The following is a 14,398-nucleotide window of genomic DNA, read 5'->3' on the forward strand; positions in this document are numbered from 1 at the left end:
GAGCTCCAGTTGCTCCACATCCTTGCCAACACTTGATATTGTAAGTCTTTTTAAGTTTAGCTATTCTAGTGGCATCTTATTTTGGTGTAAATTTGCATTTCCTTGGTGTTTAATGATATGGAGCATCTTTCCATATGTTTATTTGCATTGATAAATACCTTCTTCAGTCAAGTGTCTGTTCAAATCTTTTGTCCTTTTTTTTAAGCCAAATTGTTAGTATTTGTATGGATTTGTGTATGTGTATGTGTCTTTAAAAACATATTCTAGATATAAGTCCTTTATATATGCTTTGCAAATATTTTCTCCTAGTCTGTGGCTTGCCTTTTCATTTTTTAAATTATGTAATTTGGAGAGCAGAATTTTTTAATTTTGCAGAAGTTCAGTTTATCAATTTTTTCTTCTATGGTCCATGCTTTTCCAAAAGTCTTAGAAGTTTTACCTAACAAGGTCATGGATATTTTTGTTTATGTTTACTTCTAGAAGTTTTGTAGTTTTAGCTCTGACATTTAAGTCTGTCATTCACTCTGAGTTAACCTTTGTATTGTAATGAGGGCAAGGGTTAAGCTTCGTATTTTTGCACATGGATATTCAATTGTTGAAAAGACTATCCTTTCTCCATTGAGTAATTTTGGCATATTTTTCAAATTTCAATTGACTGTGTAGATGGATCTATTTCTGGACCCTGTATTCTGTTTCATTGATCTGTATCTCTGTGCTTACATAAATACCACACTGCCTTGATTACTGTAACTTTATAGTGAGTCTTGAAATTACTTTGTTCTTTTTCAAAATGGTTTTTGTTACTCCAGGCCCTTTGCTTTTTTTTTTTTTTGAAAAACAAATCTTTATTGTCTAGAAATACATATTTAAAAAATCCCCTTCAAAAGATGCTATTCACTCATTTCCCCATTTCCTCTTCTTCCACACCTCTGATAAAAAGGACATTATTACACCTTATTAAAACTTCACCTAGATGTCCAGGCAATGCCTCATTTATGAATTCTGTATCTGCAAGCTGCATGTTCATATAGCCATCTACAGATACCAGGTAGCCCTTATACTCCATTCCCACTTAAGCTTCACCATCACTGGCTCTCCTGTTAATCCACTGAGGAAATATTTGAGATTGAGGGGTAAACTCATCGTAACTAAAGGGAATGTTGCGGGCTATTTGCCACCGACCTAGCTGCTACTCTCCTGTCCCTCCTAACTCAGCAGATACTGCAGGTCCCGAACCACTGAGCTTAAAGAGAAATGGCTGCCAAATAAGAGTGTCACCCTTTGCATTTCTATTTGAATTTCAGGACTAGCTTATTAATTCTTACCAAAAAAAAAAATGCGGGGCAGGTGAGGGGTGCTGGTGGGGCATTGAATGGAATTACACTGACTGTGTGGATTGATTTAGGAAGAGTTGACATCTTAACAATATTGAATCCTTTGATCCATAAACACACTATATTTCTCCATTTATTTGAGTCTTTTTAAGTTTCTCTCAAGTGTTTTGTAGTATTCAATATATTGATCTTGTATATATTTTGTTACATTATCCCTAAATATTTCCTTTTTGAGATACTATTGTAAATTGTACTTTTTTCATTTCAATTTCCACTTGCTAGTAATATAGAAATACAATTTATTTTTCTATATTAACTCTTTGTCTTGTGACCTTTGAATATTTTACATAGATGATCATGTCTTAGAATAAAAATGGTTTTGCTTCCTTCTTTCTCAACTGTATGCCTTTTATTTATGTTTTTCTTGCTTTATTGTACCGGCTAGTATAACAAGTACAAAGGGAAATAGAAGTGGTCAGAGGAGGCATCCTTGCCTTGTCTTTAGGATCAGTGATGTCTTCTTTTTCATTCCTGATCTTGATAATTTATGTTGTCTTCTCTGTCTCTCTTTTTTGCTTATCAGTCTGGCTAGAGGTTTATTAATTTTATTGATCTTTTCACAGAACCAGCTTTTGGTTTCATTGATTGTTTTCCAATTGTTTTTTGTTTTGCTTTGTTTTGTCCATTGATTTCTGATCTGTAGTGCATTTTCTTTCTTCTACTTTTTTGGGATTCAATTTGTTCTTTTTCTAATTCTTAAGGTGGCACTTAGACCACTGATTCAAGACCTTTCTTTTCTTCTAATATAAATATCTAATGCTAAAAAGTTCCCTATAGGCATCATTAGCTGCTTCTCACATGTGTTTATATGTTGTGTTTTCATTTTCATTCAGTTCAAGCTATTTTCTAATTTCCTGTGTGATTTCTTTGACCTGTGGCTATTAGAAGTGTGTCATTTAGGCCAGGCACAGTTACTCACACCTGTAATCCCAGCACTTTGGGAGGCCGAGGCGGGAGGATCACTTGAGCCCAGCAGCTGGAGACCAGTCTGGGCAAAATAGGGAGACCCTGTCTCTACAGAAAAACAAACAAACAAAACAACAACAACAAACCTGGACATGGTGGCACACATTTGTGGTCCTAGCTATGCAGGAGACTGAGGTAGAAGGATTTCTTGAGCCTGGGAGGTTGAGGGTGTAGGGAGCTGTGATCGTGCCACTGCACTCCAGCCTAGGTGACAGAGTGAGACCCTGTCTCCAAAAAAAGAAAAAAGTGTGTCACTTAATTTTTAAATTTAAACATTTGAGATATCCCAAATATCTTGTTGACTTCTAACTTAATTTTATGGTGCCTAGATAAAATTACTTTCTTTTATTCTAATCCTTTTAAATGTATTGAGATTTGTTTTATGACTGAGCATATGTCTATCTTATAGAGTGTTCCATATATGTTTGACCAAAAAATGTGTATTCTGCCTTTGCTAGTGACATGTTCTCTGTATATTGGTTAGGTCAAGTTGATTGATAATGTTGTCCAAGCCCTCTATATACTTACTGATTTTCTAATTGTTTTATAAATTGATACTCCAAGAGAGGAGTATCAAAACACCAACTATAATTGTTCAACTGAATTGTTTATTTCTGCATTCTCTACTGTCAGTTTTTACTTTCTGTGTTTTAGGGCTCTTTGCTAGGTGCATTTAGATTTATTTTTGTTTATCTTCCTGATTTTGCCCCCATGGGGACATTTGGAAAAGTCTGGAGACATTTTTGGTTGTCGCAAATGGGGATATGCTGCCGGCACCTACTAGCTAGAAGCCGGAGATACTGCTTAACATTCTGCAATGCCTGGACAGGCTCCAAAACAAAGAGTTATTCAGCTCACAATGTAGGGACTGAGGTCGAGAAACCAAATTTCTTTTAATACTTAATACCTAAAGCTCTAGCAATTTTTAAAGAATAAATGCTTCTCAGTTTTTGGTCTGCCTTTGGTTCATTTTCAGATGCCTGAAATGTTTATTTTTGTCAGTTTTTTCCAGTTTCATATTTGCTTTTGAAGAGGAGGATTTGCAGATCTCTTCATAACACCACAAAATGGAAGTCTGTCCATCCTTTAACATTTAACCTGTTGGTGTCTTTATATTTAAAGTAAGTTTTTTGTAGACAGCATTCAGTTGGATCTTTTTTTAAAAAAAAATGTAATCTGACAATGTCTGCCTTCTAATTGGGAATATTTAGACCATTTACATTTAATGTAATTATTGATAGAGTTAAGATTAAATCTATCTTGTTTTTTGTTTTCTGTATTTTTCTTTTCTTACCCTTTTTTGTGGATTATTTTTTGTGACTCCATTTTATCTTTACTATTGGCTTATTAGCTACACCTCTTTATTTGATTTTAGCAACTGTTGTTTAAATATATGGCTTTAACTTATCATAGTCACAGTATACCTTTAAATAATATTATACCACTTCATGTATATTACCTCACTTGTGTGTGTGTGTGTGTGTGTGTTTGTGCACCTAACAACAGTGTGCTTCCATTTCCTCCCTCCTGTCCCTTGCGCTACTTTTTTTTCTTCAAAAAGTTGTGGTACTTTTTTTCTTATACAAAAGTTATAAACCTACAATATGTTGCTATCATTTTTGCTTTAAAGAGTTCATCATCTTTTAAAAAGATTGAGAATTAGAAAACATCTTTATTTACCACTTGTTTACTGTTTCTGCTCCTTTGTGTAGATCAAATTTTCTATTAGATATTATTTTCCTTCTGCCTGAAGAGCTTCTTGAACATTTCTTATCATGTAACCTTGCTGCTGATGATTTATCTCAGATTTTGTCTGAAAAAGTCTTTACTTCTTCCTTCACTTTCGAAAAATATTTGTATTAGCTTTAGAATTCTAGGTTGATGGTTTTTCTTTCAGTACTTTAAGAACCGGGTGAGATAATGGAGTGACTTTTTTTTGAGACAGGGTCTCCCTCTGTCACCCAGGCTGGAGTGCATTAGCACCATCATGGCTTACTACAACCTTGAACTCCTGGGCTCAAGCAGTCCTCCTGTCTCAGCGTCCCTCCCAAAGTGCTAGGATTATAGGTGTGAGCCAGAGCACCTGGCCAAGTGACTTCTTTAAACTCTTCAAGTCCCTGATTTTGTGCTAGGCTCCTTAAAGTTAAGATGTTAGATGTAATACCTGTCTTCTCAAGTTAACTGTTTTGTTACCTTTTCTCAGTAACAAAGTCTGATATTGCTCTTGGGCTCACATCCATGTTTTCTGTCATTTTTTTTTTCCCTTGTCGGGTTACACATTGGCCTGTCAACTGCCTTTGACTCTGAGCCTAATATTACTTCCTCACACTCCTGTGTTTCTCTATGCTCGTTACCAGCACACACATTCTCTTTTACAGACTCCAGCTAAGAGTAAGTTTGAGAGATTAGACCTCTCTGTTTCTTTCCTAGTGCTCTTTCCAGTGCTGTAAAGAGAACCTGGGCATTGGTCCAGACAGATTTGAGGTTGAATTCCAGCTTTCCATTTCCACCAGCTGTGTGCCCATAAGTAAATTATTTGAGTCTTAAGAGGCCATTTGTAAAATTTGAATAATAATATCTTTCAAAGTAGTTGGGAGGATTAAAGTAGGTAATATATGACAAGTTCTTACACCATATTTGTCTCATAATATCAAATACTCACAGAGTATATATTATGATATATATCCTGATTTACAGATGAGGGACCTGAAGCATAGTAACCCACCCAAGTTACATAACTAGGGAATGGCAGAGAACTAGGAGTGAAACCCAGTCTGGCTCCAGATCCCATGCCTCTAACTACAATGCTTCACTCCTTTTCTAGGTAAATGTTAATTCCCTCTTTTTGGATTAGATAGAGTTGGACTCTAACAAATGAGTACTCTTGACTGAGTGGATATTGGGGGAATGGGGCAGTTAAAGGGTAGCAAGGCAAAGGATATTTCAAGTAGGAAAAATAGCTTTGGAGAAAAGGTAGAAATGGAAGGATATTGGAAACATGCTGGGGAAATGGCTAACAGGCTGATAAATTTGGGTGGAGGTCCTGGGGGATAGAGAAGTATAGTGGGGGATAAAGTTTGTTATGTAGGGTCTAAATGATAGAGTACTTTGAATGCCATGCTAACAAAGTTGGTCTGTTTTATTCTACATAAGTGACAAACCATTGTGGGAGTGACATGGTCAGATGGGTTCTTTTGGAATAGCTCTTGGATCATTTGGTAGATGGATTGAACTGAGGAGCAATTATAATAGGGAGATCAAGTAGAATGCGCTTATCAAATATAGGCAATGAGCTCAACCAAAGGAATGGTTAGAGTGGAAAGGGGGAGCCATGGAGGTGTAATAATTGGCAGGATTCAGTGGCTTATTAGATGAAGGAGAAGGAGAAATCACAAAGGAGTCAGCTTTACTAGGCTTGGTGACAAGGAGGAAGGTGATGTTTTCATTGAGATAGGAAATTCTGAAAGGGGAGCAGGTGGATGGAGGGATATGTAAGAGTTCTGTTTCACATGAATAACTGGCCATTTGTAACACCTTATTCCCCTCTCTCATTTGTGGGAAGCAGTGAGGTAGACCACCTAAGGGAAATTTTGTAGGACAGTCCTAAGGGAGGAGGGAAAGAAGAGAAGGGCTTAGGTAAAGAGAGGTGGAATTCACAGACCAGAGGCAGGTCCAAAGCAATTTCAGAGGTGAAAGTGGCATGGAGTTTTTGGGAGGTCCTGTGGGTAGATTGGATCAAAAGTTTGCTCTCACAAAACCCCTCAACCTCTCTTATCTATCCTTTTCCTCCAAGTCCTAGCTTGGCCAAGAAGCAGCCAATCCTGGCCGGGCACGGTGGCTCATGCCTGTAATCCCAGCACTTTGGGAGGCCGAGGCGGGCAAATCAGGAGGTCAGGAGTTCAAGACCAGCCTGACCAATATGGTGAAACTCCGTCTCTACTAAAAATACAAAAATTAGCTGGGTGTGGTGGTGTGTGCCTGTAATCCCAGCTATTCAGGAGGCCGAGGCAGGAGAATCGCTTGAACCTGGGAGGAAGAGGTTGCAGTGAGCCGAGATCATGCCACTGCACTCCAGCCTGGGCAACAGTCAGACTCTGTCTCAAAAAAAAAAAAAAAAAGAAGCAGCCACTCCTTCAAGGAATGATAGAGGCTAAAGCCAGGTGCATATGGAGCTGAAGACTAAAGGGCCCTTCCTGGATCTTTTGGACTCCTGGGACCTACTTATGACTGTAGAGGTTGTGGGGAGAGGCCCAATAATGACTGAGATTGAATCTGCTGCCACCCCAGTGGAATGAGGACCCAGAGCAGATCACATTTTCTTTAGTTTTAATTCAATTTAATTTAATTATTTTTTTAGAGACAAGGTCTCACTCTGTCACCCCGGCCGGAGTGCAGTGTCATGACCATAACTCACTACAACCTCCAAATCCTGGGCTCAAGTGATCTTCCAGCCTCAGCCTCCCAAGTAGCTGGGACTACAGTTGTGCACCACCATGCCCAGCTAATTTTAAAAATTCTTTCGTAAAAATGAGGTTTTACTTTGTTGCCCAGGCTGGTCTCAAACTCCTGGCTTCAAGTGATCCAGCCCCCCTGGCCTCCCAAAATGCTGGGATTACAGGTGTGAGCCGCTATAGCCAGCAACATTTTATTTAAGAAAATAAAAGACTATGCCACTTCTTACTCCCCATCATATTCAAACTGTTATGCATATTTTGTTTAAAAGGTTGATTTATGCATTTGTTTCCCAGTAGACCATAAAGTCCAAAAGAACCGTATCTTAGGTTATAAAGGTGGGCCCAGTGCCTAGCATACAGCTTGGTTTTCTCATGAATTTATTCATTCAATGTCTTTTATGAGTACAGTGAGAGGTCCTGTACTATGTGCTGAATATCCATTTACTCATCAAATATTTATTGAGCACTTACTGTGTGCCAGGGTCTGGGCCAAGTGCTGGGAACACAGATTTGAATAAGACTGGCAAGGCCTCTGCTCTCAAGGAGCTTACACCTTAAGTGGGGGAGTCAGAAAACAAAAATAAGATAACAAGAAGCCTTCAGGTAGTGATATATGCTGTAAAGACAATAGAAGAGAGTGATGTGATAGGGAGAGACTTGCAGGGTATCTTTGGATACAGTAGTTGAGGAAGGTATCACTGAGGAGGTGACCTTGATCTCAGGCCTGAGTGGTAGGGAGGAGTGGGTCATGAGGTGATCACGGGGGAGGCTGGGAAGAAAGATGGCTTCGGTAAGCAGTAATAAATAAGGGGGAGAGAACTATGAGATGACGGTGGCTGGACCAACAGGGGCCAGATCATGGGGAGACTACAGGAAAAAAATTTGGATTTATTCTCTGTGTAATTGGAGGGCTTTAGCTGGTGAGAGTGTGGGGCACTACAATCATATTTTCTCTTTGCTATTGATCCTCTGGCTATTGGGTAAAAAAATAAAAAACGTAGCAGGCCAAGTGACGAGTAAAGGAGGCCAGATGAAGAGGTTGTTTGGATGGTCTACGTAGGACATAATGGAGGCTTGGACCAGGGGGCAGTGGAAGTGGAAAGGGGGAAGATTTGGGGTATATCTAGAAGGAGGTCAAATTGACTGGATGTGGAATGTGAGGAAAGAAATCTAGAGTGGCTCCTAAATAGAATGACAAACCAACCCAGATTTCCTGAGACTGAGGGGTTTCCTGGGACATGGGATTTTCAGGGCTAAAACCAGGACAAGTCCCAGACAAACCAGGATAATTGGTCACATTACTTTTAGGTTTTTGGGCCAAATAATGGGGTGAGTAGCTGGTGCTATATATAGAGATAGAGACAACTCAGGGAGAACAGATTTCTAGAACAGAATTCTATTTTGGCCAAGTTAAGTTTGAGATGCTGATTAAACATTCACACAGAGATGCAGTAGGCAAATGTATATACACATCTGAAGCCCAAGGAGGAGATTAGATTCAGATAGAAATCTGGGGGCCAGCAATATATAGATGGCATTGAAAACAATGGGGGAGATTACCTAGGAAGAGCATGTAAATAAAGTACAGAAAAGGGCCCAGGGTGGAGTTTGGATATGAAAATGTTGAAGCTAAACAGAGGAGGAGCAATCATCCAAGGTATTAAGAAGGAACAGTCAGTGAAGTAGGAGGTAACCCAAGAGAACATGGTCATGGAAGCCTAGAGAAAAACGAGCTCGACGAAGGACAGAGTGGTCAACTATGTCTAATGCTGCTGAATAAAATGGAGAAAGAAAAGTAGATTAAAACACAGTCCCTGCTCCCAAGGAGTTTCAGTGTAGTGGGGTGATGGGAAAGTCAATTCCTACACAGTGATGAGTGCTCTAGCAGTGAGAAGCACAGGCTGCCAGGCAAGTACAGTGGGCTCCTTCCTGGGCTGCATTTGGAAGGAGAATTGGAAAACAGGACATGGATGGTGAAGAGTTATTCAGATCGAGGAAGCCACAGGCACAAAGGCACACTCAAGGAACTGCAGGGTTTCAGGATGGCTGGGGCACAGAGTAGTGAAACAAAAGGAGGCATGAAGTGCAGGAAGCGGGGACAGCCAGGGCTATCACATGCGACAGAGAGGTCACCTAGGATGGGAACTGAAAAGTGTTGGATTTAGCAGCTTGGACATAAGTGTCTGTCTTTGCCAGAATAGTTTCTGCCATTTCAAAGAGTTATGGGGACATAAGCCAGATTATGAGTAACTGGGAAGCAAGGAGTAAGACACCCCAAGTGTGCAGATCACTCATTTAAGAAACTTGAAGTGGAAGGAAGGAGAGTGGTAATGTGGCATCTGGGAGTGGGGTTGGGTTTTGTGTTTTTTTTTTTTTTTCCTGTATGGTAGAAATCTTGAGCTTAGTTATAGGCTTGAGGGAAAGAACTAGAAGTGAGGGAAAGCTTGAAAATATAGAGGAGAGGAGATAATTGATGGAGTAAGAATTCTGAGAAGCTGGTGAGGGATGGGCACGTGTAGGGTTGGGAACATGTAAAGCTTAGCTTTGGATAGGAGGAAAGACAGATGGGTAGAAATATAGATAAGATTGTTAACAGTGGGCTTAGGAAGACTGAAGGGAAGGTGTTCTTTTCTGATTGCCTTTATTTTCTCTCAGAATAATGATGAAGTCTGCTGCTGAGAGCAGCTGTAGACCCAGCAAGAGGTATATGGAAGGCTAGAGAGTGAATTTACAGGGGTATCAACTTAATTCCTCCAGCGGCTGGATGTGATATTTTTCTGGGCAGGAGCAGAAAAGTGGACGGATTAATCCAGAGTGGCATCTTGCAGTGTGGATACAGCTGAGGACAAGTGGACAAGGATATTAGCAAGGATGAAGTGACAGGCTATGAGTTTGGACGGAATAATGCAGGAAGTGGAATGAGGCTTTGGTTGATAGATTAGGAGGAAATGTACTGAAGGAAGAAGGCAAGGAGCAGGTATAAAGAGAAGAAAGGAATCAGGGTATGAGAAGGACCAAAACTGTTTTCAGGAAGCAGGACATTAGAGTTTAAGTTTTCCAGGTTGGAGCAAATCTGAGTGGTGAGAAAGTCCAAGGTGAGGCCTTGGGTATGAGTAGGTTATTGGAGTGGAGGTGAATAGCCCTGGAGTTGAGGGTATCAAGGTATTGTAAGGTTAGGACACTGGATAGATAGTTAATTCACATTAGTGCTGAAATCACCCAGAATGAGAGGGATATATGGGAGAGAGAAGAAGCTGCTGAACCGGGAGCCAATGTCCTTGATGAGTGGAGAGGACTGACCAGCAGGTTGGTGGGTGACAGAGACAAGAGAGGAAGAAGCTGATTGGCTGAAGGCAGAAACAGTTTTTACAGAGATGGAGGCATAATTGTGCCTTATAATTTTATTGAACTAAATTGAACCGAAGTGCTATGTTAGTCTCAGGAAATGCCAAAGTCTGCACCAGCTGCCATTTTCTAGAAAAACCCCAGGACACACATTAAAGTCAGCACTGAAAGAGCATTGCCTACCTAGAAAGAGCTGTCAAGTCAAGAAGAGACCCAGAGAAGAAATGTCAGCAGGTGGACTACAGACGGGGCCATTCCTCTGGGCTCCACCAGGCCCATATCTTGCCCCGACAATTTCAGTCCTCCCCTCCCCCTCTGAGGAACTGTCAGTGCCAGCTCTTTGCTCCGTGACACATCCTGGCAGGAAAAGTCAGCCAGCCATCTTGGGCTGGCATCATTCCCAGGAGAAGCCAGAGCAGAGGCTTTGAGAGATGGAGCTGAAGGAAGCACATTTCAGCACACTTTTCTATGGAAAAGCAAGGGCTCATTAGCTAAAACGATCATCTTCCCAGGCCTGTTCTCAGACCAACTTAAAAATCACCTGGGCTGTCTCTCCACCCTTTCACCCAGGAGTGCAAGTTGCTTCCTGCTCAGACAGAACCCACCCTAACCTCAGCCCTTCTGGAGCACAGGCACCACTCGCACATTGCTTCTGCTTGTGAGTGATGTGAATACACACAAGGCACACTTCCAGGACGCCGCTGTCGCTTGTCCTCCTGTTTCATGGGCACTTGTTCTCCAGTCTCCTTTGCAGATTCTTTCTTATTAACTTGACCTCTGACATTTGGATTGCCCCAGTTCTCAGCCCTTTATCTCTGTCTCCTCTCTCCCTACACTCATTTCCTTTGTGATCTCAACCAGCCTCAGGGCTATAATACCTTCTAATCACCGAAAAATACTAATGCATATCTCTACTCCTCAGTCTTCTATTAGATTGGTGCAAATGTAATTGCAGTTTTTGCTATTGTTTTTAATGGCAAAAACTGAAATGACATTTGCACCAATCTAATAGTCTTATACATCCACTCACCTTGTTGGCATCTCTGCTTGGCTATCTCATAGGCATCTCCAACTTAACATGCTCAAAATTGAACTTCTGATTCCCCCAACTCCCTGCCACACCTGCTCTACCTGCAGCCTACCCCCATCTCAGTCAATGGCAACTCTATCCTTCCAGCCACCCAGGCCAAATCCCTTGGAGTCATCCTGACTCCCCTTCCTCTAAGCCCAAATACAGTCTATCAGCAAATCCTGTCAGTTCTACCTTCAAAAGATACCCAGAATCTTACTCTTTCTCACTGCTTCTCCCCTCTGACATCCTGAACCAAGCCATCTTCATGTCTTGCTTGGATTATTACAATAGCCTCCTAACTAGAATCTGCTTTGACCCTATTTCAAACAGCAGCCAGAGTGATCCTCTAAATACATGAAGTCCTGAAGATCATGTCACTTCTGCACTCAAAACCAACCAACCATTTTCTGTCTCATTTAGAATAAAAGCAAAACTCCTTACACTGGCTTGAAATGACCTGGCCTCCCTCCACCCTCCATTCTCATCTCCTCCTGTTCTCTCCTTCATTCACCCTGCTCCAGTCTTACTGGCTTCCTTGTCACTTCTCACTTCAAGGATGCTCCCGCCTGTAGGTCTTTGCACTTACTATTTCGTCTGCCTAGAACTTGCTTTCCCTGGTGTCCACACGATTTGCTGTCTCCTGTCCTTCAAGCCTTTGTGCAAATGTCATTCTTCTCACTGAGGTCCTTCCTCACTACCCTATGTAAAATATTCACAATATAAGACAGCAGCACCCTCTGTGCTCCTTCTGTTCCCTTTACTCTCTCCATTTCTTTCTAGACTTATCTTCTGAGACCACATGCTTATTAAATGTGAACTCCGTGAGACGAGGGACATTCTGTCCTTGCCCACAGAGGTATCAATAAATATCTGTGGAACCAATGCAATTCAATATACCTGGTTGTGGGGAAACCTCAGAATTCTGCCACCCTCTGGATGCTAGCACTAGAATGGCAGTTTTTACAATGAAACCCTTCTCTTTCAAGCCCTTACAGAGGTATGACTTTAATTAAGCAACTAGTCCGTCTGGGCCCCTGCATATTTACACAGCCATATCTCGAATGCCAGAAGAGATGGCTGTTGCCTTCCTTTCCTTTGCTTCCTAGTTCTTGGAAGAAAATCAACAGTGGCTAGTGACCTCGCCTGCAGGTCAGCATAACTATTAAACACCAGCCCTCAACGCAGATTGCTGTTGTGGTTATTCTTTTATAGAGCAAAGGAATCTGTTATAATCTTCTTGTAACTATGTGAGTCTCTTGGCCAAATATGTTTAAATGATGTAGCAAATGTCTCGATGTGAACTTTCTACTGATCAGGTTTTCAGGAGATTTGAGTTTTGGTTTTAACTCTACTGTGGAATTGCCACAACTCTGGGTACTTTCCTGAATTCTCTAGTATCTTCACTGGGAAAAATGTGTTTTTTTGGGGTAGATGATCACTAAGACCTTTCTTGATCTAAAATTGTGGTTTTCTCAGAACAGAAGAGCTCCTATTTGTGAGTCACTAGAAACACACATGATTATCTCTTTAGCTTTCCCATTACACACAAAAAGTCTTTTTTGTGTGTGACTTTTATATCGGTCAGGACTTTTTCATTTGTTAGGGGCAGAAACCCAGCCCAAACCAACTAGAAAGGAAGTAAGGGGTCTATTGGCACCTATAGCTGGAAATACAGGGGTAGAGCCTCTCTGGCAAGCTGGATCCCAGGGCTTCCAGGATATAAGGAGGACCCATTCTCTCTCCATCTTCTGGCTTTACTTCCTCCTGTGTTGGTTTCACTTTCAGGCAGCCCCCACATGACAACCACAGCAACAGCGACACAACTCGTGCCACCTTCAAATACAAGAGGAAAAGGGCTTCTTCCCGAGAATTTTGGGATCTTTAAAAAACAGAGTCTCATTGGTCTCATCTGAGTCTTGTGTCCTTTCCTGAACCAGGGGAATGGAGAGTTGTCAGATCTCTGGCCAGATCTGTGTCACAGCCCAACCCTCAATGGAGCTTGAGAGTAAAGGTGGGGCCAGCCCACCCAGCCCACACAGGCTGAGCATGGCAGAGGGTAGATAGATGTCAAAAGGAAACCTGCAGCTATTAACAGAAGAAGGGAGAGTAGATGCTGGAAAGATAAAAATAATGGACATTTATTTCAGTCCTCATTGAGGGTTTTTTTTTTTTTTTTGAGACAGAGTCTCACTCTGTCACCCAGGCTGGAGTGCAGTGGCGCAATCTTGGCTCACTGCAACCTCCACTTCCTGGATTCAAGCTATTCTCATGCCTCAGCCTCCCGAGTAGCTGGGATTACACGCGTGCACCACCAAATAATTTTTGTACTTTTAGTAGAGACAGGGTTTCACCATGTTAGTCAGGCTGGTCTTGAACTCCCGACCTCAAGTTATCCACCCGCCTCGGCCTCCCGAAGTGCTGGGATTACAGGCGTGAGCCACCACACCTGGCCCTCACTGAGTTGTGATTTTCTTGTAGGTACTGTATTAATTTCTCATGGCTGCTGTAACAAATTACTACAAATTGGGTGGTTTAAAACAACAGAAATTTATACTCTCACAGTTCAGGATGAAATCAAGGTATTGGCAGGGCTGCACTCTCTCTGGAAGCTCTAGGGGAAAATGTACTCTTTGCCTCTTCTAGCTTTTGGTGATTGCCAACATTCCCTAACTTGTGGCCACATCACTCCAATCTCTGTTTTCTTGGTCACATGACTTCCACCTCTTCTGTTACATTTCTTTTGTGTTTCTTATGAGGACATTTGTCATTAGATTTAGTGCTCACCCCAGTAATCCAGGATGATTTTCTCATCTTAAGATTCTTAATTGTATCTGCAAAGACCTTTTTCCAAATAAGGGAACATTAATAGATTCCAGGGATTTGACGCAGATAGCTTTTGAGGAGATGTTTTTCAGCCTACCACAGATATCAAACCAGAAATAGTAATGTTGAAGTGATTAAGACATCAGAATGTAATGGAGAATCAGAATAATTTATAAATATTACTGATATATTTTTTCCAAATGCTTGGTTGCCTTTTAAAGAGATAAAAGAGGCCAGACGCACTTGCTCACTCCTGTAATCCCAGCATTTTGGGAGGCTGAGGTGGGATGATCGCTTGAGTCCAGGAGTTCAAGGTCACAGTGAGCTCTGATTGTGCCACTGCA

At 41.3% G+C, this 14,398-nt stretch overlaps 1 pseudogene; it reads right to left on the reverse strand.

The window, feature by feature from the left end:
* Positions 1-898: 898 nt before the first annotated feature.
* LOC129035570 (small nuclear ribonucleoprotein F-like) lies at positions 899-1,143 on the reverse strand (annotated as a pseudogene).
* Positions 1,144-14,398: the final 13,255 nt, after the last annotated feature.

Source organism: Pongo pygmaeus, chromosome 1 (assembly GCF_028885625.2).
Source record: "Pongo pygmaeus isolate AG05252 chromosome 1, NHGRI_mPonPyg2-v2.0_pri, whole genome shotgun sequence".
NCBI lineage: Eukaryota > Metazoa > Chordata > Mammalia > Primates > Hominidae > Pongo > Pongo pygmaeus.